The 23,292-nt window shown below is 38.7% G+C and overlaps 1 protein-coding gene across 2 annotated transcripts in view; it reads right to left on the bottom strand.

Annotated features, from left to right (window-relative positions):
* Positions 1 to 23,292, bottom strand: part of tln2b (talin 2b) — a 127,829-nt gene that overhangs the window by 75,284 nt on the left and 29,253 nt on the right. For both annotated transcript variants that reach the window (XM_053642244.1, XM_053642245.1), the window contains exon 2: positions 16,609 to 16,657. The gene's annotated coding sequence lies outside the window, so the exon portion shown is untranslated. The remainder of the gene's footprint in view (positions 1 to 16,608; positions 16,658 to 23,292) is intronic.

Genomic DNA, 23,292 nt, shown 5'->3' with positions numbered 1-23,292 from the left:
AAGTGGTTCTCTAGTGCGTCCTCCAGGGCTTCTTCCTTAATCATTGCAAAGCCAGAACAGAAGAACAAATATTAAGTTATGCCGTTATTATCCTAAAAAGGAGGTTTTAGGATGAAGGAAACACCACAACAAACCTTGCTTTTGGGAGGCTGCTGTCATAAATATGGACAATTCAACTGGGCCATCTGGAATGGATTGCTGTGTGGTGGTTCACAGCAATAACAAAAGCATAGGGCAGAGCCTGTGGAGTGTGTGTGTGTGAGTAAGAGTGTTCTGGGAGAAGAGAGCACACCCTGTCCTTTCTGACATTCATGTAAAACCAGTACAATACACAGCACATGACCCAGTGACAGACTCTGAGATAGCCACCTACCAGACTGCTGATAATGACCATTTCAATGATGATAACCCTAATAAATACCGGTACAGATACGCTGTACAGTGCTTTCCTCCAGTAGTATGTACACCGTAGCTCTTGCTCTCACAAAGCACGCCTGCAGTTTTCTCATATCCTGGTTGGTACGTCAGTCAGCCAAGTGGCTCGGCTCTGGAAGCGATATGGGAGGACAAACCCCAGGACGTCCAGCTGTGATGTATAAACACAATCATACAGCTGCAACTGCTAAAAAAGCGCCGGCAGTGATGGTTGAATGATAACTGTATACCATTTAAAACGGCCTCACTGCAGGTCCAAGATTAGTGCAAAAGAAACAATTCCAAAGCTAAGCCTGCTTTGTAGGTGCATCCAGTAGCACTATAACTGATCTTTCCATATTCTGGATGCGAAATCATGTTATGGCCATTTTACTAGAACTGTCAAAATGACCACCAAAGGGCTATTTTGAAAAGCTGGGTTATGACACAAAGATTTTTGGTAACTCGCATAATGTAAAAATGTGTAACCCTTGTTATGCAACCACACAAAGAAGTGACGTGTCTGTGCCACTTTTTTGTGCTTCAAAATCAGTGTCCAATAATAAATACACCCCTTCATACAGGCTGCATTTGGGCAGCATGACATGGAACGGTGTCTTTTTTAAATCATACGTGGTTTAAAAAAAAAAAAAAAACCCACACCATAAGCCCACTGCAAAATAGCTGCCAAATTACAGGCATTTTCCTCATCCTCTCTGAGTGGGTTTAGGAATTAAAAACACCTTCCATGATACTTATAACCAAGTACAAACTTTTGTATCAGTTCCCTCGATCCTTTTGCTCAAGCACAATAGTAATATATTATAAAGCCTGAAGAAAAGCCTGTATAATTATTGCATAAAGGTTGCATTCTCATGTGTATATGACTTCATTATGTCAGGTTTCATAATGCATTATTATATCTGTTCATTAAAATACTGAAGACACTAATACTGTAATGCAATAGAAGTCAGGACTGTGGTGTAGATACTATTCCAGAGCCTATCACTATTGTGTACATATACCACGCTACACACTCACACAGTAAAATATACAAAGCCATGGATACAATCCTGCTGCTGCAACTACTTACAGTCACCTACTTTGGACTGAGCAAATGCATGTAGAACAGCCTCAGGCCTTACTGATTCCCGCAGGAGTGGCCTGCACAGCGTCTCTGGCTAGCAAAAAAAATAAGTGTATAAATACAATAAGGAGGCAGAGATCAGACCAACACTAGGATTAACATTCCATTCGCGTATCCATAAGATTTTAATAAGCCTTAATAAGATTTAAAACAAGTAAAGGGTCATGGTACACACTGATGTGCTAATCTTTAAAGTATGTTAATGCCTCCTGGGTTGTGCATGAATCTCAAATATATTTTAATAAGCCGGAGTTTGCACGTTATTTTCCATAATAATTAGCATGCAAACATATGCAAATGAAAGAGTCGCAGGCAGAGTTAGAGAATTAATCTTTTCTCATTCCTTGCAAAAAAGTAAAGCCAGAGAGAGAAAGAGAATAAGAGAGAGAGAGAGAGAGATGTTAGGAGAGAAGACAACAAGTGAGAGGGGGGAGAGAAGGAGAGAGATTACAATTGTACAAGCTCCATCTGTTACCACAGCCTTCTTTTATTCTCCAGATCAGTTCCACTAGTTAAGATGATATTTTTCTATCCTGCAAGCCGCTCTTCACAAACTCACCTTGGTCTTCATCAGGTATTAAGTGCGATCATAAAAGAGCTATTGCGCTATGCTGATGTTATTAATAAAACTAGTCAAGGCTCATTGTGGTCACTGCAGAGCTGCATTCACATAAAAAAAGAACAAAGAGGCTCATTACAGGACTCATCCACACAATTTCCTGCTGTTAGTCCACTTATCTGGCCATCTACTCATTCAGCAAAGTTCTCACATAGCAGTTTTACCTTTTAAACAGCATGCTCATGATTTATTGAAGACAGGGAATATAATTTAAAAAGAAAATTTTTTTTTACTTCCCATGGCTAAAATCAACCTGTTCACAGATGTAAAGCAGTAATGGAAGAGAAGACATTAATAAGGTATTCTGTGTAGCCTAAAGCCCTATTGGATTAGATTAGGAGTACATGAGGATGCGGAGTATCTTTAGGATTTTTGTCTTTTAGAAACAGTCATGCCAGACATTTTTACTAACTCACTGCACACGCCTGGAAAGATTACATGGTATATTACCTTCTACAAAATAACAAGTAGAAACACAAGTAATTAAATATCCAAATCCAAACTAACATGATTGTAAAAATGTCATTATGGTATGCGGAAAAAGAGGTTTTGTGCTTTTTCTATAAGATAATCTCCAGCTGAAACCAAAACCGAGTATTGACAGAGTTTAAAACGCAGTACAATAAAATATAGGATAGATGACTTTTAAAGAACTTTTTAGGATTAATCTTTCAAATTCCTATCACAGGTACAGACTTCATATATGCAAGTGTAATGTGACATAATAATCAATCGGGCAAAATACGTATGTGGACACAATAAAGCACAAAACAATCTGTTTGCATTAAAATGAGGTGCAAGTAGTATGCACTATAGTAGTATAATTATAGGAGGGGCATAGTGGCTTAGTGGTTAGCGCGTTTTCCTCGCACCTCTGGCGTTGGGGATTTGATTCCCGCCTCCGCCCTGTATGCGCAGAGTTCCAAAGACATGCGTTGTATGCTGATTGGTATTTCCATCCAAATTTTCTGTGGTGTGTAAATGTGTACCTTGTTGCTTGGGATAAGCTCCAGGCTCCCCTGTGACCCTGCATAGGATAAGCAGTATGGAAAATGGGTAGATGGGTGGAATCATAGTATAATTCTGCGTACAGCGTGAAGACACTCCACCTCTGAGATTTATACAGAAAATCACTTATACTGTCCAAATCCATCATAAATACTACATACGTCCTCCGGTAACTGCTCAGGTTATCAAAGTCTTTGGAAGCAAAAGATATTACAACAAACATAGCAAAGGCTAGTCATTTCCCCATTTCCACATTTACTGCCATTATTTACATTTGCATTTACTGCATCTGACTATATGCAGGCCTTAATTGAAAAGCCTTAAGTCAGCTGGCTTTAAGACAAGGCTAGCATTAAATCACAATTCATAACTCACCATAAAGTGATTCTAATTTACATTGTGGCATCACAGCAAAATGATCAGCTCCTGTTTTTATTACAGGTCCTGTATGGCAGCATGGGGCAGGAACGAGACGCATCGCTGTAATTGCGACATCCGTGCATACTCAACACATCCCCATACAATGAAATTAGACATCACGATTAGAATGAAAATGTGAGAATATTTCACCTTCAGGATGTTGAAACACAGGCTGACATTTTAACAGGACATGAAGAACAAACAGACAGAGAACCTGGAGCTGCGCAGAACCTCAATGTTCCAGATGTTCAATATAAAAAAAAAATTAAATAAATAAAAACTGTGTGAACACAGAGGCAGTTCACCATTTCAGAGAGGATAAATATAGCCTTCCTACACATCACTCAATTTAAAAATACTCTCTGATTAATAAGTGTCCTTGCACTGGAACATATGGGACTGTGCTGAGCAATGAGCTGTCTCTCCTCAGTTTTCATTCTGTATAAACCTGCTGTTCAGCCAGCACTCCACTTTGTGCACGGTTTCTGCTTTGTTGGACAGAGGGGCACAATTTGCAGAATTAATACTACATAAGACCTAGACACATCTGTAAAAGAAAGGTGGAGAGATGCAATCGTCAAGGACGTCTAAAGCCTGAGCGGATCGGTCCATGCTACAGCAAGAACAGCATGCCACTGTCTCTACAGGCACACATGATTTAGAAATGCTTACACCGACTCTCTATTCATTTTAAAGAAACTGGTACTACTATGTAATGTGGGTGTTGGAAAAAAAAAAAAAAAAAAAAAAAAAAAACAGCCATAGAAATGTGTTTTCCCCACGAAACATAAAAATAATAAAAAGAAAGAAATCCACCTAAAATAAATAAATAAATTTAAAATCAGAGTCCTAATGATGGCCTAATATTCTAATGAATGAAGGATGTTTGATTGACAGCCAAATCAAGCGCAGCAGCCAGGAAGAGAAAATGAGACATGCTTCATCTTTTAATTTTTTCTCTCCATCTTTCACCTTTTCATCTTCATGTACGTTACACCCTGTAATTGTGCACTGTTCATGGGTGTTATTAAACTAGTTATTAATTTTTTTGTATTCATCCTGAAATAATGGCTGATTTACAGAATCAGGAAAAGCTTTAAGTCACTATGGGATAACTGAAAAGTATCTTTGTTACATTGCCTGTGTAATGTCCTCTGAATTCTCGCATTCCTATAAAGCTCTCCAAAGGGAAATCATCATCATCATCATCATCATCATCAACACTCAGTGAATTTTATTAGTACACAATTTGCAGAAACTCAACATCTCTCAACCAGTCCTGTCTCAGTTCTAGGGCCACAACTGAGAGCATCTTGACCTCATCCATAAGTGTGTGTGCTTCATCTCAGCCTTCTCCTGCTTAAAGGCCAGACTGTAGTGAATTGCACACAGTGGAAAGGCTGACTGGTCAGCAACAGCTCTCAATTCAGGAGCTGCATGACAACAGGGTCAAGAAGTGAGCTGGAAAAAAAAACAAAAACCTCAGACCTCACACAGCTGGTGAACCATCTGCTTCAGAAAGACCCCTCAGGTAAACTAATGCTCAATCAGAACCAGTACCACATGACATTTGAATATTGCCCCCAAGGGCAGACACTATTCTGAACAAGCCACAGAAAACAAATAAGCAGAACTGACCCTTTATATAAGCAGAACTGACCCCTGTCCCTTTACAATATAGTGTTGTATAAAGTATGTATATATGTAGACTTTGTTTATACATCCTTTATCCCGATAAGGCTAAGCCCCATCATATCGTCCATGATATATCAATACAATTCCTGCACATGAAAATAATTAGTCATCCCGCAATTCTGATCATGTAGTTGATAACGTGTTTACGCACTGCAACATAGACATCTCACACGTAGATGGAGAACAAGCAAGGTGGAAAGCAGAGTTCCAACCCTGGACAGGGAAGAAGAATTAATCTCCCAAAAAGGAGCTTCCTCCGTTACATGGAAGTGGTTCGAATACAGATCAGATGTGAATGAAACGTCTGTGATTGTAAAGTGTGTCACATATCAACAAAGGGTGGAAACGCATCAAATTTGTTCCACCACCTGCAAAAACACCGACCACTGTACGCGGATGTGAGTGGTGGCCAAAAAGATGAAATGTTACTATTTTCATATCCATCATTTATATCGTTATCGCAAAAAATACCATGAAACAGGGGTGTTATATTTTTAAGTCTATACATCACCCATCCCTACAGCCCGACCTACTTAGGGTAAGGGGAGAATTTCTGTATTAAGGATTCTTTTGGCTTTAAAAGAATTGAAATGATCCTGACGATGCCACAGCTATCAATGTCAAGAAGCTAAACCTAAACTGGCTATGATCTCTGGGTGGGAAAGATGGCGTTTTTTTTTTAGCTCATGTATGCAGAAGAGGGTAAATGGCACTTTTCTTCCAAGTGTGTTATGCTGCCCAGTGATGCAGCATGAGTAGCAGTTTGAAAAGATGTGGTTGGCGAGCTTCATGTGTTTCAGAGGAAGCACGTGTTAACAGTCATCCTCCCTGGTTGATAGCCAAGAAGCTTAATGATAAAATAGGAACCGTCTTGCCTTACTCCATTTCTGAAGGACACTGGGGTATTGTGACACTGCAGCTAAACAAACAAGTAAGCCATATCATTAAAAAGTCCAGACATGATGCTGCCCTAACCAGCACTAATGACACAAAGCACACCGGGGACACCCAGGAATTGGGTCAAATTATGTTCTCTAGAAGATCCAGAATCTACCTAGAAACAGAGGTTAAATCATTATTTCTGCCTAAAAGAGAACAGAACAAAAATAAAAACAAACAAACAAACAAAAAAGCCATACGAGAGAGAAGGAGAGATATCTGTGGTAATGTTTACCTCTTGTGAAGTATGCGCATTGTATGGGGCCGCTATAGTTCCAGGCCTTGCCGGCTGACAGAAATGATAAATCTTTCCCTTGTCTTGAGGAAAGAAATAAAAAGCCGCCCAGCTCCTTTCACGCTAAAAATACTCTACAAAGTAGAACGTCCTCCAGCGCTATCACACACGGATCTTTTTTACAACCCTCTTTCACGGTCTCCCATTCTTTCCATAGAACTCCCTCTCAATTACATTCGCATCACACAAGTTAGACATTTTAACATGAAGCTTTTCACCTAAATTCAGTGGAACCTGGTTTATTGTCCCTGTTTCAAAGTGGAACGCCCAGTTAATTAGTACGAGAGACATCCAGGGGAAGATTCATTAAAAGGCTTGCTACTGAGGGTTAGAGCACATAATATATTCAAAATACCTTCTTATTACAAAGCCATAAAAGCCCTGAGGATAGAGAAAGAGAAAAGGAGAGATAGGGGAGAATGGAAGAAAGCTCGGCTTCGCTCCACCCTGACAGACGGACATTCTCAATCAAACACAAACACACCCTGGAAGGGTCATCATGGCCACAGAACAGTGTGTTTGTCCCCAACTTCACCGCTGTTCTGGGCTCATGATGGGATGAGTTCCAATAAAAAAAACTCCTCTGCAGTATGTTCAGCTTTATACACAATAGTTATTTACTTTTATGGGCCTTGGCAGAATACAGAAGCTTCGACTCAATGGCACATGCTTTGGGATCAAAGTGAGTTAGTTCAAGTACTACACACACACACACACACACACACACACACACACACACACACACACACACACACACACTTTAGATTAGTCCACTCAACAGAAAGGCACTCTGACATAGCATGCAGCAAACTCTCTCAACTATATTGTAGACAAAAGAGAGAATAATGACTTTTTGATGTTCGGCAGACTATAAACCTTTTTTCAAAGCCTGGCTGTCCACAGCCTACTCCCTCCACTGTCAGTGGGAGGTATCTCCCACTAGCTTTTGCCTTCCTGCCACAAGAATATAATCTCAAAACACACTTGGTGGAATGTAATCAAATCAGGCAGAAACAGTTCCCTGTTGTAGGCAATTGCCCTGATGTTGTGCTCTCTACCTCTCTTCTCTTCTGTTCTCCTTAGTGGAATAGCGTGCGTGTGTGTGCGCGCGCGCGTGTGTGGCCACACTGGATGACAGAGTGTAATTACAGTAATGTGCTGCTATCAGTGGCATAGACCAAAGTGAATGTTCAACAGTAAGAAAGGCAGATGTCATGTCATGGTGGACCAAACTATGGCTTTCAGTATACAGGACACCAAAACCATCAAAAGTCAAGCACAACTGCAAAAAACAAACAAACAAACAAAAATAACCCACATACACTACCAATCAAAAGTTTAGAGACACTTGACTGACCTGTTTCTCATGATGTTAAAAAGCTTTTGATCTGAAGGTGTATGAGTAAATGTTTAAAATCGGTGGTGTAGACAAAAATATAATCATGCATTCATTTCTTTCATTAGAAAACTAACATTTTATTTACAAAAAAAATATCTTATTAAATGGATGATTTGGAGCGAATTATTCAGAAAAGGAGCCAATAAGTGTGCAGCGTCGGTGTGAACTCCTTTAATCCTGTTTAAAAAGCATCTCAGGGAGATTCCTCAAGAAATCGGTTGAGAAAATGCCAAGAATACATTTCTGGAAATTCTCGGCAAAGAGGGGGTCTACTTTGAAGATGCTAAAATACTAAATTATTTTGATTTATTTTGGATTTTTTAAATCACAAGATAATTCCCATAGTTTCATTTGTGTTACTCCAGAGTTTTGATGACTTTATTATTATTATTCTAAAATGTGGGGAAAAAATAAAGAATGAGTGTCTAAACTTTTGACTGGTAGTGTATATTGCATTTATGTTTCTACAACTCTATACTCCTGGGCAAAAAAAGGGGGCCAAGGCCAAACTGGCAAAATATTGAGCTTTTAAAATGGTCTTAACAGCAAATTATTGGTCAGGAAATTGGTAAGAATTAAACAAATAGATAAAGTAATTTAGAATAGCATAACTTTTCCCTTTGATTCCTTTAAATGCTTTTTGTTTAGTGGGTATTTTATTTGAAATATTTCCTTTTAAATTTTGTACACCCAGACATGTGTTAGTTTGAATTTTACATCATCAAACCTTTTAATCATGATTTTATCTTTGTGTACATGGGTGAAACAGGGAAAGTGTTTCTACCTTTTCCCACCCAAACAGTTCACTGCAGCAAAAGTAGAAGAGTAAATGGAGGCACAGGAGGTCTCAGGAGTGCATTTGTTTAATTCTTGCTCATTTTCTGACCCATTATTTCTGACCCAGATCATTAAAAGCTTAATATTTTTGCCATTTTGGGCTTGGCCCATTTTTTTGTCCAGGAGTGTACATATTTCATACAATACAAATACTACATAGGATGATATGAAAAGAAAACGCCCACAAATGCATGCTTTATCAGTAACACAGCTCACCTACAGGCTTTCAATGGGTTTTATATCAGAGGACCTAATCTGGATTATTGATGTCACTGAATCATTTTCATGGATTTGGACACATGTTTTGGATCACTGTTCGAAAAGCTAACCACGTCCAAGTTACAGCTTCTTGGCAAAGGCAGTTAGATTTGACCCTTCTTTGTTGCCCCCCCCCCCCCCCCATAAATAAATAAATAAATAAATAAATAAATTTAGGTCAATTAAAGGTCAGAATTGTGTCATATTTTCTGTGTGAGATTAAACTAATTAATCACAAAGGTATTTTTACCTTCTTTAGCAAGGGTACGGGAGCTGACTGTAACCGCAAGTAAACTAGTTTACATTTCTCAAAAGTAGACGCAACTCGGATTTCTAAATCTGATTCCAGTGTCATTCTCAGAGATTGATTTAACAGTAGCCAAACCAAACCAAATATAGAACAACTGCAATTTTTTACTTAAACTAGTTAACTTAGCTAGCTGGCTACTTAATTGCTAGTGTAGTACACGTTCTAGAACCTAAGTTAGTACACGTTCTAACTGAAAAAATATAACTTGCATGCAGTGTTCCCCAAATTAGTTTGCAGACGAGCTGTGACTATTCTGGTTTTAAATAAAAGAGATGACGATATTAACAAATTGAACAAAAAATGTACCCAAAAAAAACAACAAAAAAAACCAAAACACCAATCTATGTACTTAAAAGCAACCATCTGAGAAGTGTTGACCATTCTTGTTTTGGTGTTCAGAGGTACTTAATTTAAAACTGTGTGCATGCCTGTGTGGCAGAGAGATTAAACCCTGACAACTGCTTAAAATCACCTTCACAGCAAAGAGACTACAAATTTCACATCCACATATTTCTGCAGGTTCGGAGACTAATCTGACATATGGTCTGTTCTCTTGGTAGGAGCAACAGAGTACAGAACGGTTTCTACTGCAAAATAAAATATATAGAAAGGCTCTATATACTGAAACTCTCATTATTATTATTACTATTATAAACACTTAACTCATTTAAGAAGGAGCTGCAAACAGAACATACCAACCTATATTTGTAGCTAAATGTAGAGCATTATCATATGTAGGAGAGGTACAAACCCATTACAGCTGAAGTTCAGAGCAAAGCTCCAAGGCGTGCACCACAAATATCAGCTGAGTAAAAAATACCAGATTTCATCAATAGAGGATGAACACACCGTCCATTACACTAACAGAGGCCCACGACAAATGCATCGAGGGTGTTATCAGGGCGCAAGGAAAACATATGTGAACTTAATAGGGCATTACTCATTTCCTGTAAGGTCATTTGACCAACATGTATCCCGTCTACAGCTAACAATACACTCTCAGAACAAGGCATGTGCAAGATGATGTGTGTCAAGGCACATTACATGGGCAGTAAATCAGTGCTCATTGCAATCATACACAGAAGATGGTCATAAGAAGGCAAAGACATCCAAAATGTGGTCTTTATACATACAAAAGGAGACAGGAGAACAAAAATTAAGCAGTTTTTACATGAAATAATAAATTACAAGCGCATATGTTAGGGAAAGCTGTATGGTGTTATTCATGCTAGAGGAAAAATAGTCTTACTGACCCAATTTCCAGCTTAGAGTATTACTAACATATTGCACCACTACACTGAAATCAGGCCTCCCATCTTTAAAAAGAGAATTGAATAACCAAAGAGGTATGCAAGAGGGAAATCCTTTTTGAGACCAGGGTCTTATTTTCAGAAAGGCCTGACAGGAGAGGAAGGAATTACTGCTGGACACCATCAGTCAGTCCAGTATACAGTTCCATCATAAATTAATACTGCATTCAAATGCCCACAAAGAAGATGAACAGATGGCAAAGTGCTGTTGAGTAGGAGCGAGAGCATGAGCTTTTAGTGCTAATGTGAAAGAAGCATCTACTGTATGAGAGCACGGCTATGGTGCTTCTGGCTCAGTAGGATGTGTTCTGCTTACAGGTAGACTGTAGGGTTGCTGAAAAGGGGAGGCAGCGTGGTGTTATTGCTAGAGAGAAATTAGCTATGGAAAGGTATTTTGGTGTTAATTATGAGGGCAGAGAGTATGATGTACGTTTCTTTACTATCATGTCTTTGTTACTATGATAGATCATGTCTATGCTTAGGCTTACAGTGCCCTCCATTACTGACATCTTTCAGAAATAGACAAAAATTCATATATAAAACATTTCATTCCGGTCCACTAACTTGACCGATCAAGAGACACTCGAAGAGTGATATTTGATATAACAGCACTGGGATATTTCACTTTTTATAAAATCACTCTGCCCGTCTGTGTTCGCTAGTAATAATCAATAGTTTGTTACATTGTAACAGCTACTACGGGCTGTGGCTACTTTGGGAACAATTTTTGTTGACGGAGAAAAAAATAACAATATTGTGTCATATTGTTTCAAAAATGTCAGTTAGTTGATATTAATTGATCGTGTGTGTGTGTGTGTGTGTGTGTGTGTGTTAAATAAATATATATATAAATGTATATGTGTATATATATATATATATATATATATATATATATATATATATATATATATATATACACACATACACACACACACACACACACATATACACACACACACACATATACACACACACACACACACACACACACACACATATACACACACACACACACACACACACACTTATAAGTACAGCCTTGGAGAAAACAGCAGCACTGAGCTTCTTCCTTTAATGTCTAACATTGTAGAGGGATCTTGGGCCACTCCGCCATGCAGAACATTTAAAACTCCTGTACATTGTTACTTTAGTCCATGTGGACTTCCTACTTCAATTCAAACCACAGGTTTTCAGTGTGGTTTCTTTAACCATCTGTTAACCACCTGGCTTTTATGCGTTGAAAATTCTTTGGTGACATGTGTGCATCATCATATTTTTACCCCAGGGAAACAGAACATACTGTAGTTAAAGGTAACAAAAGACTTCCTGGGGACTGATAGCTAATTATTTCACGTGTTTTTAAAGAATGGCACTTTGTTTGAAAATATTTAAAATATTCCTATAGGGTGTAAATATGATATTGCAAACATCAAAGAATTTTCAACATTCCAATTTGTCCTAAACAAAAGGACAGTCTCATGAGGAGACTATTTATTTTATTTTTAAGTAACAGTATTTTCTCTCATGAGACGGTCCTTTTGGTTAGGACAAATTGGAACTATTGTGTGTAATGTTTATTTTATACAATGCTCTTCACTGTATTTGTCTTTGTGCTTTAACTATGTCTAACCTTATTTTTAAACTCCATCTATGTGTCCAACTCCACATGAATGTTCAACACCAGAGCCTCTCTCAGCCTAACTTAATGCACTCCACTGCTATCAGGGTATAAGCACGGAAATAAGAGGCAGTGAGCCTCAACTCCTTTCACAGAGAGCAGTTGTCCTGTTCTCCTGTGGAGAAACCCACAGAGACTGAGTGGAATGAGACTGATCTGTCCTGACCCAGTGTAAAAAACTGAAAGGGCCATAAGGGAAAGCTGTCTGACACCTTCTATTAGCTGCCTCGGCGGAGGAGCTCGTGTAAAAATTCAGGAGAAAAATATATATTTATATCCCTCTCAAATCTAGTGTCTGGTGTTCCCTTTATTACTGAGGTGTGTGGTATCATCCTGTCAAGAACTAAAGAGTTCTGTAAGGCCTTCAGAAAAAAAGCTCTGGCAAGGAGATTTAAAAAATATCCTCCACTGTAAGGAAAATCATCTACAAATTGTGCAGATTTCAAATGACTGCAAATTTGTCCAAGTCTGGCCATCCCAGCAAATTCAGACCAAGAGCAGACAGTCTGATGCAAAAAGTCCCCAAGAACCCCAAAATTTCATCACAGCATCTGCTAGTAAATCTTGTAGCTGTTGGTGTCAAAGTGCATGCTTCGACATTTATATTTAGCAAAAGCTATCATATCTTCATATTGTACTAACTTCCCCAACAGGGTTTTTAGAACTGAAGCTACTTCTAGCCCTTGACCTAGAGAACCAGCATGAGGATATGACTATGTGTTTTTTGATAGAAACTTCAAAGCACTTCTGTAAGTTGGCCATTTCTGTTTTTCTGTATTTTAGGAACATTTCTGTTTTGGTCTTTTATATTTATAGTTACAGAACCAAATTCTGTAAATATAATTACAAAGCCCCCCCAATTCATAAAATTTAACTGGCTATTTGCGTGCACATTGTGGTTATTTATAGCCAATGTGACAGTTCTTCAGTCTCCTCTTATTATTTATGACTTAATAATAAAATACGGTGCAATAAAATTATGTTGCCTGCTATTTGTATCAATAACTGTTATAAATATTATTTTAGCTTTCCCAAACCCCATAATTAGCTTCTATTATAGTTTATATCATGATATTATATGACATGTTTAGTTGTCACAGCTTTGGTAGCAATTTAGGACTGTTTTCTTTGGTTTTAGAACACTGTGCATTTGTCTACTGAATCACTGAGAAGTTACCAGCTTAGATGTAGACTAGACTTTTAATTAAATAGGCTTATCTAGGTAAATGATGGCTAAGCTAGTCAAATAACACTAGCTAGCAAGCGACATACAGTATGCTGCCTGTCAGAATGCAGTACATTAGCCCTGTTAGCTATAGTTTACAAATACTATAACATTTGGCAGTCTGCTAAAGCAAATATCATACTCCAAAGCTGTAAGAATGATTTTTTTTTTTTTTTTTTTTTTTTTTTTTAGGTATACAACAGGCAGTCAATTTATATTTGTAAAAGTATTAGCATGGCCGTAGTGATAGCTGTGTTCACTATGATTTTCAATGTTTCATGTAGAGCAGAATTATGAGATTGTCTTTGCTAAGACAGTCAGATACCTAATGCAGTCTACCTAGGCAGCTGGAACAGACGGTCTGAATGGAATGCGAGGAGTGATGTCCTGTCCTCCCGACCGCCCCCCCCCCCCCCCCAAGTGTCCACAATAGTGATAATGTTTACTTTGAGTACTGGGTATACTGACTAACCAAATATTAACATATGGTAAGTTCTTTCATTACATTAATGTAAAAAGGGTCAGGGCTGGGGAGTGATGAAGGTTAAAGTTAGCTAATGTCTGGTTCAGCTGGTCTCCTTTCATCCTGCTCCAGTACACAACCCTGCCTGTGTGTCTCCTCTCAGTGCCACAACCCATTATTCTTACCTACCAATTACTCACACACAGCACACACTTGGCCTGCAAACAAAGTGAAACTCCCCCCGTAGAGAGACAGCCGAGGTAACCAAACAAAACTCAAATGAGACAGTCAGCCAGCCTGTAGATTAAGCACTCATGCACGACTTTGTCCCACTGTACTCAATTTATTCCTGCACCATTGTACTGGATGTTTCCTCTACACGTGATTAATGATTGGTCAACATCTCGACCTAGGGATGAATATGAAAGGCAAACGGTGTGAGTCCCAGGCAAATCAAACAGATCTATTATTTTCTATATATTTTGGGCCCTGTTTACACTAGAGTGTTTTCATTTTAAAACGCATAATATCTGCTACGGTTACGCCTGTCGTGTACACTATTCCGGTGTTTTCGACCCTTGAAAATGTAGACTTTTGGAAATGCCAAAGACCCTGTTTTAGTTTGAAAACTCTGGGCTTGAGTTTCAGTGTAAACAGAACAAAACGAAGGTGTGGCTGCTCACATTCGCCCCCTGATTGGGTCTTTTGAACTATTGCGTTTCCTTCCCTGATTGGTCAAGCCCCTACCAGATGACCATTACACTACCTTGATCATATACACAACAACACGGAGACTGAGCCGCAAGCTTTGCTGGCTTTGTCGTCATTCTTAGCAGCCATTGTGCAGTTAAATTCTGTATTTTATAATACTGCAGCTGCCTACATGCGCAAGAGGCAAGCTATGATTACAGCGATCGGCCACAAATCTCATTTCAAGCAGCGTAAGGCCAGTTTGTTGTGCCTGCCGGTGACTAGCAACCAACTTCCTGTTTACACCTGTATGCGCATGCCCAGTGTGCATGAATGGTCATGTGACATGCATATCCAGTCGTAGTGTGGACGGAGATCATTTCTCAAACACAGCAGAAATGCCAGTGTGGACGAGGACCCCACAAGGACAGGAGTATCTGATTGTTATAAACATGTGGGGACATATGGTTGGTCCCCATGAGGAAAACTAATATTAATTAATTAATTCATTTTATATATTATATATTATATATATATATATATATATATATACACACACACACACACACACACACACACACACACACACACACATACATACATACATACATACATACATACATACATACATACATACACACACACACATATATATATACATATATATATACATATATATAATATATACACACACACACACATATATACACACACACACACACACACACACACACACAAAATGGCAGCTTAAATTTAAAAAAAGAAGAAAGGAAAAAGTTCTCTTTTGGTCATGTCAATAGATTACTCACAAGGATAGTAAAGTGTGTGTGTGGGGAGTAAATAAATAAATAAATAAATAAATAAATCAACCGTTAATATTGAGTGGAAAAAGAGCAGAAACAGCTCCTCTTCCGAAGCATTTATCACTTCACAGAGTGAAGTTGCTGTCGGATTGCACGCCAATTACGGCTGTTCTGAAGCAGAGCAGAGAAATTCCTGGCTGTCAGTTTAACAGATGCTTCCTGATTCAGTGTGTCCTTAAAAGATGCTCCCACAACGGCAAAAACATGCCCACCAAATGCTGGAACCAGACGCAGGGTTTGCTTACTCTTGCCTGTCATGGTCTAATGACGAACAATCACTCTGAATGTCTGAATACCACACGCTAACAGCAAGACAACTACTGCGTCCAACAGCAGCATGCTTCATAAACTCCCATACTAATAAACCACTAGAGTGCATTTACACTCAGTCCATCACAACTGAGGCCAGGAGAGTCCGGCCTCTCTGCACAGCCAACCATGCATTTCCTGTGCTTGCATACCCCAGAGAGCAGAGCAAAGGGATCTTTGAGCTTCTCTGCTACAGTGATCGAAGTAAAGAGAGTGAGAGAGGGGGGGGGGGGGAGAGCACGAGGGGGGGGGGAGATTAGAGCCCTAGCACTTGAAGAAGGGAAGGATGCTGCCATGCTTTGTTAGCAACTGGCAGCCACTACTACGTCATGCGCCACATACTCTGGTCGCCATGGCAACTGCAGCCCAGGCCTTTTTCCTGGGGGCCGGGTGGCTTTTGGTCAGCTCTAGTCACGGAGCATAAGGCCCCTTTCTGAGCAGCACAGGACTATTCAGAGTGCCGAGCCCCTGCTAGGAGTGACAAAAGGGCCCTGAATTTCATTACCAGTTCTCAGAAAAAGAGTCAGTGCTCATTCACTGAGACATTTAACACTGATCGCCAGAAAGACTGCACACCCTTTGACTGAGAACACCTGGTCCCGCAGACAGGAAAACTGAACAGCCATCAACAACAAAAAAAATCCAAACCCAACTGCTCTTTTTTGCTCTCTGATCAAATATTGCACAGTGTGCACTTTCCTCTAAAGATTAGACGTAAATGGGTCTTACCTTATTGTTTGCACATACAATGGCAAAGCACCTCAGCAGCTCTCCACAGCTGAAAAATAAAAGAGAAAGCCAGTTAGAAACAGGAAGACTAATCAGCAGGATTCCTGCTGAATCACTGTTTCAGAGCAGAACACTTTCTGCTAATAGATCTTGACAGGTTTAGCCTCAAACTATACAACTCCAATAATTAAACTAATTAATTTTGTTGGCACTACGGCTACACATTTCCTCATTTAATTCTAGAGAAAACTGCCATTAAGAATTGCTTGTTATTTCAGCGAAGGTGCTGGTGTGAGGCTCTGAGGGTATCATGGGTCATCTAAAGCAGTCATTAGTGGAGGAAAGCATGGTGAAAGGTTAAGGGAGAAATTGGCAAGAGGTTACAGAGGGGAAGAGAGATATGACAAGCAGTCCGGAAGGAGCTGGAGAGTGGGAGAGGGGGAAGCAAAGGGTTGGGAAGGGGACAGAAAGATGGGAAATGTTTTTTTTTTTAAATTTTATATATATATATATATATATATATATATATATATATATATATATATATATATATATATATATATATATATATATAATTTTTTTTTTTTTTTTTTTTTTTTTTTTTTTGCAAGGGGAGGTGTACAAAAGAACCCCAGGTAATAAGATATAGATTTGTAAACATTCCCTTTCATTCTGTGGGAAAATGTTTTCAGTAGACAATCCAGCAAATGCTCTTTTGTATTGACTCTCATCCAAACCAAGTATTGGCCGAGTTTAAAAGGCTGAACACTAAGGATGCTCAAAGGGGCATGTCAGAGGAACAGGATTTCTGTAGGCTTTAAGTAAGCCATTGTCTTCCTAGCACAAGTACAGTCAACATTCATTATTACGGGGATGTAGCCTACTAATTAGCAAGCTTGAGCTTGGACACCAGCCTTACAACAAGCAGTTATAATGAAGGTCAAAGTAATTAGTTTGCAATTGAACATCCAGGATAAGAATACAGAAGCTACACATAACACACAGTACTGTTTAACCTCTGTAAATTGCTCCACCCAAATATACAAAGAAATTAAATAAAAACAAAACATTCATATTTGTGCAGTGTTTCTGCTATACAAATATTGTTTATGCCAGATTGGCTTTTAAAAACATGATGCATCCTTATATAGCAATCTAATCCAATGGCAAAGAGATGCTACAGTCAATTATTTTTCTACAACACAAATCAGCCCAAACAAATTAATACTAATTTGGTTATATTTTTGGTTCTGAGTTAAAAAAGGGTCTAATGCAGTGTGACATTACTCTCAGCCATAGCCTTATAATGAAATATTGCAGTTCTAGTATGTCTAAAACCAAATCAGCCCAAATAGTCCATTTGATTTAGGATTATTAATTCAAGTATTACCCTTCTTTTTAGGAAGGGAGCCTTCACAGAGGTTTATACTTTTTTTTCTGGTATCATGACAACACATATGGTCTCATCCCTGCCATTTACTGTATACTTAGCCCATGTTACAGATATCTTTATATCAGCTATCTTCAGATATCAGTAATTGACAGACATACTGTATCTGGAAAATGTAGATCATTTGAATAGTACTAAAAGATTTGGGGGAGTCTTTGGGGAGAGACTGGGAGCTGGGGAATGGGAAAAGGTCCAGAATGGTTGGGGAACAATTAGGAAGGATGGCTGATCTAGATATTGATTGGAAGGGCTAAAACTTTATTTTAGTCCTTTTATATTTTATTTATTTTATTACCCATTGGTAACTCACAGGGAGTTATGGTATGTTATGTCCTAACTTCTAGTATGAAACCACCAGGGTGTCGCTGTATAGGCATGGGCAAAAAAAAACACCACACACACGCAGCACCATTTGTACCATTTGTGTCCTAATTGTTTTTTTAAGTCACAAGTATAGAAGCTGCACTGGTTTTGACCAGCGCTTTCTTTTAAGACTAAAGAACACAAAACTTGCAGTTCTGTCATTTGCTCTTTGTGTAATCTTTGTGTGCTTCATGTATTTCTTCTTCTACCACCAAAGGCATCTGGGGGGGGACGGGACGGGACAAGAGAAAGTAATCCACCTTGTTCGTGTAAATTATTACACCCTTTTATTGTATTTCACGTTGAACTTACACTGCTAATAACAAACAAGGCATGCTTAAATAGATTTGCTCCAATGGACTCTAGGAGGTGTTTCACCATGTGTAGTGACCCGACACGGTCAACGATAGGCAGTTTGAATCTACAGTCTGGTTGAGGAAGAAATCAAGCCCAGTCTTTACTTTATATGTATGGTTAGAGGGATGAATACACATCTGCATGTACCGCAGCAAGAGACTTCACATGAGGTGATACCAAATCATTTGCAAAGCTGGAAGAGAAGAGCCTGAATTCCAGTTGTTCCCCTAACCAGATTAGTGTAATGAGCTTAGAGGCCCAATACTGAGCTCAAAACACAGACCACTCATGCAGTTGCTTCCATTCTACACTCGCCAACACGGCACTAGAATCAGCTTTGTCCGTATTTAATAATCGTATCAGGCATGCAGAAGGGTTCCTAGAGCTCCGATGACAAATGTTCTTTAACCATCCAATTAAAGAGAAGTTTAGTCATCAGATGCTAAGAATGCACAAAACTATACCAACACTAAGGCAGCTATGATGGTACACAACTCGACCAACCACAAAACTCCAAACTGTCACAGCTAGACTGGACAGGGAAACTGCACATGTGGGACCTAATTGGTAACTGGTGAGACTACAGCAGTGTCACTATGAAGGACATGAAGGAATGCCATGGTGAAGAGTGAGGATCATTTACATAAACAGCCTGGGAGAATTTACAAGTTTTCGAGGCACTGAGCTTGAAAGCGTAGACACACAGCAGACAAGCAACACGCAGCTCCACAGGATGCTGTAAATTACAGCATGGCTTTCTGCTGAGGTATGAAATGTTATACAAAAGAAATCTTGTGTAATTAAAGATTCAACCAAAAAAAATGGTATCCACTGCCAAATGCTCAGCAAGCACGTATACTGACTCCTGGTAACACAACATAGTTTTCTGACAGAATAGTAAACAATACTATCGAACCATCCAAAATGAAATGATACACACACAAATTAAATGGTACATCAGTCAATTTAATCCATCAACTAAATTAAGCACAGGCATCAAAGTGATGGACCAGCGGAATAGGACTGTATTGATTTCTTTTCACGGAATCAGACAGCATTTCTTTGAAGTAAATTTCCATGTGAATACAGAATCACGCATGATGATATGTTCTTAATTAAAGAATAGATTCACAACATACATAGTATCACCTTCATCTACACTGGTTCATATAACAAGCAGCATTCAAATGTAACTTTTGCCTTGCATTGCTAGAAATGGTCTCCTAATGTATATGAAACTGAAGTGCACACATATTGGCAAAGTCCTTATGGTTAAGTCGGCTGCTATCTTGGCAACGCTCCTAGGTGGTTATTTCCAGTCATACAAGATCAGGTTTCTATCTACTTGAATAGAGAGTGACCTATAAACCCAAAACAGATCACAAGGCGATATGAAACCACTGCTACAATTCAACCAAACTATATGGCATAAATAATTTATAATATTTTGCTTCAAAATATATCTCTCTTAAAAGTGGCAAAGACATGACAACACCTTTTTATGGCAGTTTCTATGGCAACCGTGATCATCATACCAGAAAGCAGGCCGAGTCGCAAGTTACTACTTCCCTATATACATGCGTTACATAGGGAAAAACATAATACCATAATGAATCCTAAATTCCCATCAGCCATGTTTATAGTTATTATGCTTCATGTGGCTCAGTAACTAGTTTTTAATAGTTTATTTCCTTTCACAAATAATTTTTAAACTGACGCTAATGATACTTTAGAGAATGTATTAGTGTGCTACCATTATATAGACTATGGTATGATATTTTGGTTCCTGCTTTCAGCATTGACAGAAAACTAAAGGATAATGTTTCTGGTATTAGGGCTTTTGTGTTAAATAAATAAATAAATAAATACATAAATAAATAAATAAATAAATAGTGTGTGTGTTTTTATATTAGGCTACTGATGAGTAATCTAAAGTTGATTCAACATCAGATGGCCTCCTTCGCTTGCATCAACACCACTTTGGACCGCATATTGAGAGTTACATTTACTTTTACGGCCTTTGGCAGACGCGCTTATCCAGAGTGACTTACAGAAGTGCTTTGAAGTCGCCATCAATAAATACATCCTGATACTGGTTCACTAAATCGGGGACTAAGAATACCATCAGTCTTAAAACTCTGTTGGGAGGTAATATTAGTACAAAAAACACACAGACAACACAACAATTGTTTTTTTTTTTTTTTTTTTTTTTTATAAACCTTGGTCCCCATTAACAGCTATCAAATGCAAATTCAATGCTTGGAATCAACTCCAGACCTCTTATCTCCTTAATTTGATAAATCTCCTTAAACTAAACTGACCAAAATGACATCAGGAAAAAAAAAACAACACAACAACAAAAAAAAACATTCAGCCGGTGCATTTTTACCTTTCATCAGTCCAGTCGCTAAGGGTGAGACAACTGCTGCATATCTGAAGCCCTTTAATATTCAGTGTTCGTCTTCAGGATGCAAATCCGTCAAGTAAAACTGCACATGCTGCAGAGTATGGAATAATGCTGACCATTGTTTTGCATAGATGGATAAAATTAAATGAGAGTCATACTAGAAAAACCAAGCTTGCCTATGATTTACGCTCTTCCTTATAGACTGCGCTGGTTGTCAAACAGAACCTAAAGTAAATCTGTGTCTCATCCTTCTGCATGTGTGTTCTGGACAAGTTTTCAGCTTACATTCCATACCAGATACAGCTCGACTAGTGCCCTGTAGTATCCGAAAGATGTGAACAAGAGAGGGTGCTGTTGACAGAGCGGTGTTCCCCGAAACATTTGGGGAGCATGCTTTTTAAAAACACACTTCCAGAAATGTCTATGCGCTGATCCCAACTCTTTCTGTATGGCTATATCTATATCTGTGCACTTTACAAGATGAATCAATAAAAGTGAGGAATGATTTTTTGCTACAGCCTTGGGACTTCCATTTTGTAGCCTATCCATTCCAGTGGGTTTGACATGAATCGAGAGAGACAGAGAGAGAACCCACAGGAGGACATTTCTTCATGCCTCATAGAAAGACAGCTGAGCTCACTCGATTACAAATTATGACAACATTCCTTATGGATAATCTGAATCTTAAATGATAAAATGCTCAACTCACTTGTATGGACATGTATGTACAGCACAGCCGGTCATAGGAAATTCTTCAGATGTGCTCCAGCATTTAGGAAACCACTTTCCCCAGATTCCTTTTCTACATGATGCAGATCATGAAGGAGGCATTGTACTCCAACACATTCCTCCAAACATCCCATAAAAAGCAATCAGTCAAACTCAAGCACCAATCAAATGCAATACAGACACCCAGATCCCATAGAATCGGCCCAAACACTTAAAATTCAAGGCCACGCAAATTAAAGCTGCACTTTGTCAGGGTCAGCATTGGTGACACCGGGCTTCAGCTAGCGGCTTTTCGGTGACGTTGGGTCCAAAGAGTATTGAAGGAATCTTTCTGTGCTGTGGAACATGTTCCTTGTTTGGAATTGATCTTGAAGGATGCCGGGTCTCAGACCTGGAGGAATGAAGGCACTATTCAGGGATGTGATAAATGAGAGGAATGAGCAGTGTCAGAGAGGACAAGCGTGAATGGCAAGGAGGGAGAAGGATGACTGGGTTATACCATTCTGACTCCTACAACTCACTGCAGTTGCACATATAGATCTACATGTTTCCAATGTGTGACCCTGGTGTTATAAGGTTCAATCCGGGTTAAGAATGAATGAGGAATACTAAGGGTCACAAATCATCACTGATATAAATATTACATTTATTCACTTAGCAGACGCTTTTATCCAAAGCAACTTACAAATGAGAAAAATATAAGCAAAGTGATATATCAAGCAGAGAAGAATACAAGTAGTGCTACCATACAAGATCCATTAATTGAGTTCCAGAAGAAGCAAAGTGCACAGAGTAGAGGTGTAAGTGCATTTTTTTTAATTATTATTATGGGTTGGTTAGGTGTTCACGGAAGAGGTGGGTCTTTAGCTGTTTTTTGAAGATGGTGAGAGATTCTGCGGTCCGGAAATATTAAATTAAGATTGTGTGAGAGAATATCATATATAGCCTTAATGTATATGCTATATAACTCGTTTATACAGATGTTTTTAAAGAATCTTATCCACTTTACGTGACCAGTATATCACCACAAGGGTGAACAGAACAGTGTTGTAATCTGTGTTGAACAACAGAGGGTTCACAGGACTGTATTATTATAGGATACAATAATTTATGTTTTCATGTTAGAATCAGTTTTCCTCGAGTCTTCTTAAGAACCCATGGCTACTGATGTATGCTAGCCGAGACTGCACATTTTACTGGATCATTTTTACCGAAGTAATATCACAGCCTATAACTAACAACATATTTATAGCATCATATATTCTTAGCCAATGAGAAAGCAGAAAACTGATTCCATATACTTACGCATGCAGTTACAGTTCACATACAGTTCAAAATGGATAAAACTGCCACTGGATACAGATTTAACAAACATGTT

Source organism: Ictalurus furcatus, chromosome 14 (assembly GCF_023375685.1).
Source record: "Ictalurus furcatus strain D&B chromosome 14, Billie_1.0, whole genome shotgun sequence".
Lineage (NCBI taxonomy): Eukaryota > Metazoa > Chordata > Actinopteri > Siluriformes > Ictaluridae > Ictalurus > Ictalurus furcatus.
Note: the sequence above shows the minus strand (reverse complement) of the source record. Positions and strands in the feature narration are given on the sequence as shown.